Source organism: Daphnia pulicaria, chromosome 6, assembly GCF_021234035.1.
Source record: "Daphnia pulicaria isolate SC F1-1A chromosome 6, SC_F0-13Bv2, whole genome shotgun sequence".
Lineage (NCBI taxonomy): Eukaryota > Metazoa > Arthropoda > Branchiopoda > Diplostraca > Daphniidae > Daphnia > Daphnia pulicaria.
The window spans coordinates 18,239,510-18,245,509 of record NC_060918.1 but is presented as its reverse complement, the minus strand read 5'-3'; positions in this window follow the sequence as shown (position 1 = coordinate 18,245,509).

The window sequence follows — 6,000 nt, the reverse complement described above, 5'->3', positions numbered from 1 at the left end:
TAAGAGCAACAAAAATCCGTGAATGGTTGGTGAGGTGCAAAACGACTACCAACGAAAAACGTAAAGAGCCTTTTGCGTGAAGCGAAATGGAATGTCGCGCGCAGATTAAATACACGACATGGTTTGTCCTTGGGGAAAGCGACTATGCACCAGAAGTAATAAAGCAATGCTTCTTGGCCTCTTTGCCAAAATGGCCACTTATATTTATTTATTTTCAGAATTGGCCTTAACTACGCTTTAGATTTTTATCGTGTCCAACGTTTACTATCATATCAGATAGATTTTAATAATGCTGAATGAACCTGTTGACACCATTGTTTGAAAACGTAAGACTCAAAGACTGTAAGAGACATACGGCCATTTTGTATACCAAATTCCAAACTGGAATGGATTTCAAATAATGGTAATAAAACTTTTACACTAGAAAATTTATAAAAGCATACGTATTATCCAGTCTTCTCTTCAGCTGGAGAAAAAAATCTCGTTTACGCCAATATCTTCATCTACATCCTTTTCCATATCTAGGGAAAGAGTTTTATCATTTCATCAAGTATTTAACATCAAAAAGCTCTCCGCGATAAGTTGAAGGTGAGCAATAACAAATATATAGAAATACTCCCGTCAGAGACAAAGAAAGCAGATGTATTTGGTTTTTGGAACAATGTCTAAAGAGCGTAGCAGCTAAACTGGTGCGTCAATTCAAGACGATGTTCGGGCCAAGTTCCACCTTGCGATTTCGTCTAGTAGTATCTATTCCGATCCCATGATAACGGACGAATTCAAGTAAGCATTGATTTAATATACGTTTACGCTTCTCAAGAATTACATTTTTGAGGTGGCAATAAAAACTTTGAAATGTAATGGTTCCTCTTCCACAGACAAAAACCAACTTAAAATCTCTCACATTTCAATAGATCCCGTCTTTGTGTATAGAAGAACGTCGCGGAATCTTGTAGACACCAAATGTGTTTGATTTATGTTTCCGAAATTCTACGAATTTGCAAGAATAATTAGGAGTCAAAATATCATTCACGTCTTTAAAGATTGAAATAATTATTCTAAGAGAGTAGACGTACCCTCTACGTCTCATGGTATACAACGACAATGTCGTGCTAGTTACTGCTTATAAATAGATTTCAAAACAGTTTCTGGGGATAGATTACGGATTCCAAAAAGCTCAAATTAAACAAACTAGTCCTTTTTCTGCATTTTGACATATCATTCGAAGCTCATTCAAGGATGGCTTTTGATATTTATGTCATGAAGATTCATGAATGAAACTCATTAGTAGAATTGGCTGCAATTCGACGCAAGAAAATGGCTGAATATAGTTGAATAACCAATTTTCCCACATGTTTAACATCGTTTTAAATTTTAACGAACATCAATAGTGGTCAGTGTAAAGAACAAGTGGAGAAGGCTGACCAGCACTTTCGAAATTGACCCGTGGGACCCTGAGCAATTTTTATACCATTTTTATGGTGAAATTGAAAGCAATGCATTAATGCACCAGGATACAGAATTTGCGGAGGCCCCTTATACCATGTTTGGTGATTTTCTTTGAAGAATCGATTATAAGAATTTTGCAATATATATATTCGGGGTCTCTAATCGAGGCTAGACATACCGAATGTAGACGGCCTAGAAACATTTGGGAGTCATTGGGCTCTTGAAAATAGGAGGCGCTTCATACATACAATTGTTTTTCTTTGTGCCATTGACCATCGGGAAAGATTTGATGATAAAATACGGGAAGAAAGGAGGAGGTACGGAGATAAAGGACGCAAAAGTGTTTTGCTGGTGAAGAGAGAAAATGTAACGGCTCTCCGCAATTTACGTAGTTTTCTCTTAAATAACGAAAATTGGTTGTTTTTTTTTTGTCGTTTCTGGAACGTCTGGCAGTTAACTATCGTTCCCGGCCATTGAAAACGCATTTGTGTTTTCTTTCTGTGTTCGTTGAACCCATATACATTACTCAGATTTGTCTTCGAATCACAAAGTAATTTAACTGGTGTGTTATGAACGGAAACAGTGAAAGATGACGTTCACAGGACAATAATACTAGAAATTATGACCACTAGTTGACCCCGCGTAAGATTTATAATAGCTGTTTTTGCCACTGAACTAAAAAGTCTTGGGAGACCTTAATTCAATCTTATGGTAAAGTTATTTTAGCAACAGTCATGAGTTGGAGGAAAAAATTTGGAACAAACTGCTTAAATTTGTTCAAATTTGAACAGTTTTATTTGAGTATTTTTCGAATTCATTAGCCTGTAGTTTATCATCGAAGGGACTGCATTTCTATCTTCGAGCCTATGCTGACATCATGACTTGTCAGGTGTACCCTTTTTGTTGATTCTATTCATTTTAATGAAAACTACCCCATTCACATACATCTTTTATTCGTTAGCTTGTATTGTTTTGTCGAAGAAACTCAGTTAAGTTTTCCAGCTCGGTCCAACACAAAATCCAAAATCTGTATTTTTTGCACCCTTTGCATGATAGGCGAATATCCAAGCAATGTCAGGTTGTTGTCGATTATTGATGGAAGAGTCCACTATGCTTCGAGAGAAGAATCCATACGCCTTGATTTACAAGATGATGCAACGAGTTCTTGAAGAAGAATACGTTCGACGTAAAGCCGTAAATCTTCCTCATTACACTGTCGGCATCATCGCTTTTGATAGAAGAAATGTCGACCACCGGCATTAGAACTTCTTGACAGCCCAAGGGAGAGCTGTAGTTTTCCAATCACAGCCGAAGCACTACCAGCCAACAGAGAAATTGGCCTGGCCATCTCTATATTCCGGTCAAAGGCAGATAATTGATCGTCATTGAAACACAAAAGCCGATGTGTGATCCGATGTGTTATCCTCTGCTATTTCACAACGGTGACGGCGGTGTGCATGCCCTTATGCCTTATACTACCACCAGTGTAGGAAAAGAGATAAAGCGAAAGTAATTGCAAAAATTGTGAGGATGAAACTAGCAGATTGAACCCCTGTGAACTAGATAATCATGTGTTAACTCGTGAAGAAATGGCCGCAGCAGATGGCAATGCTGAGATTGAAAACGAGCAATGTGAAAAAGAGGAACATGGTAGTCGAGCAGAATGACGATCAGCAACCCAACAGAAACAGAAGCCGACGCTCAAGAGTTACGCAAGCCAGAGTTCTATTGCTCGATCGTATATATCTGCGGTTACTTCAATTACGTTTTGGCTAAACAACCCGACTCAACAATCACCAGAAGATGAGGATACTACCATCTGGACTGAAATTTCAGAAAAGACCCTTATCCGAGACTCTTCGGCGCTGCTATTGCTCACATGATCCACGAGCCACGTGGAGCCATCGTCTCAAAGTCTTTCTGCATGAATGTCGAAGGTTGCACAAGATGTTTACGAAATATTTCTCCGCAGGGACCATCATCAATGAAAACGGCTATCCGACTTAAAGAAGGAGACACACTGTAGTTTACATCAATTGAAAAGAGAGACGTTGAATATGAAGCAAACAACCGATGGGTTATTCCTTATAACCCTTTCTATTGAAAAAAGATTGTCACATCGACCTTTAATTCTGCGCTTCAATCACTAGAGTCTAATACATCTTAGAATACGTGTACAAAGGCTATTACAACAAACGAGACATAAAAGGCAACGCAGCTTGTAGAAAATACTGGCCGAGACTAGAGTGGAACACAACTTTTTAAATCCAATAAAACTCAGTTTTTAATAGTGAGAACGGAACATTAAAGTTAGTGATAGAAACATTATTTTCCCAAGTGAAATCTCGATCTTTTAGAACACGCGTTACTTCAGCGCCCCAGAAGCCGACTGAAGAATTTTCAAGTTTCCTCTCAGCGATAGTTTCCATGCATACCAAACGACTAGTGGTAGGTCAGCCGTTTGAACAGTCCGTCTTCAACAACACTGTGTGTGTATTCCAGGAAGCGGACGAATAAAAAAGTACTAAGACTAAACATATGCCTTGTCCAATATTAATTCGACTTCCTCTTACTCGTCAGAAAATGCAGGTGTATCAGGTGGTGTATCATGCCCCATGTCCAATAATAAACTCATGTATTTAAAATAGCCACGTCCAGTTAAGCGTTTTTCTACACTTCCTTTTTAAAACAATAGCAGACTACAAAAAAATTGGTGTTACTACCCCACAATTTCTTCAGAGTAATGTTTGTTTCCAGTTGTTGAAGAAATTTCAATAAAACCATTTTCATCTGAAATCAATATTGTAATTGCATTCATATATTTTTTAAATGTCGTGGGGCTCTGAAGAGAAATTCTTCGTTTTGCTGTGTGTTGACGCCATTGTCTCTTGTTTCTGAGTTTTGGCTTGCCTTCATCATCATTCCTTAATTCTGAAGCCTCTTTTACGGTTGCTTTTGGATAAAAGACTTCACTGCTGATCGGCTTCATTCATTTCGTGCAATTGTAATATTTCTCGATTTCTTCTTTGTTCCAACACCCTTCAGGCTGTCTTCAGACATTCGAGATTAGGCAATTCCAATCCAGGAATTATTTACTATCAAAGCTAATTAAGCAGTATTAAACTTAAACTTCCTCTTTGGCACAATTTACTATGTTACCCTATATCAAATCATCTGCTTGTTGAGTTTGACTCAACGTCACCTTCCTCTATCTCCATGCCTATGGTCATAGATAATTTTTTCGATGAAATCGATCGATTATATAATTAAGAGCACATACTACACGAAGGCATCTTTACTCCTTGTAAATAATGTTGGATCTTCTCAAATCGTGCCTGATATTTTAATCTGGCAAAAAAAAGTTATTTAGAGACTATGATTTAGAGTGGTTAACTAAACAGCAATGTTTACCAAAGACGCCAGGTGGTTTCTTTAATTTGATATAGAGCTAGACCAGCCTGCTCCATTAAAATGGTGCTTTGGATAACTCGGCTTCTAATGACGTTGTACTTTTTAATAATCTGCTTTTTCCTTGATACGTAAGGATCTTTTTTACAAGTGTCGATGAAGTTGAATGCCCTTTGTACAAATTGACTCGATAACGTCGCTCTTACAAGACTGCAAGACAAAACACCAGCTGAGACTAAGCATCTTTGAATCATTGCCTCTTGTCCTACGTGGCCACTCTGATAATTCGTTTATCAAAACTTCATCGAGCTGGATTTATCGTCCGGAAGTAAACAATTTATTTTTTTTTTAATATTCTGACAAAGATTCATGCAACTATGTTTTCTGATTGCGTTTTCGTCAAGCACAATCTTTCTGGTTTCAATAAGGCTGAAGTCAGGCGATGTACTTTGTCCCATCCTTCGATGTTTATCTTTGTTGCTTCGGCCCTGGTCATCGTAACAGTGATTGCTCCCTCACCGAACGTTGTAATCAAGCCAACTGCGATAACAAGCACCAAACGTTACTGCACATTGATCACAAAGCAGCGGAGAGAAAATTCCGTCGCTTTTCCAGATCAACGTCTGCCGAAATTGTAGTAAGTTGCACCTTATTACCTACCGTCCCACTCACACTCAAATTCAATGGGAAGAAAAGTATGCTCTTCGCGCTTCTGGACCATTGAAGTTGAATATCTGTCATAAAATCGACAACCGCAAAATATTTTGGTCTTTAAGGTCCAATCAGGAGAATAACTAGAAAAGAGTGCGGACGGAAGGAGAAAACCGGTCGAAAGAAACATAATAATATTCGACAATGGTTCAATTGACGGCCGTTATTCCTTTAATATTGTCAACATGAACGTCTTGAAGTCATTCAAATACCACAATCGCTCAATTGATCTCACGAATCTCACTTTCTCCACCTCTCGCACGTGCCTATCCATTCATTGAAGGAAGAAGACGTCGTCATCATTATCGGGCAGGATCATCCGGCGGCCATTGACATTTTCGAAACGCGCAAGGATCCTTTCCTTCAACGGGCCCCTGGGCGTACTTAACTGACTTTGGATGGTGCATAGAAGAACAGGTTGCAAGAAATGGC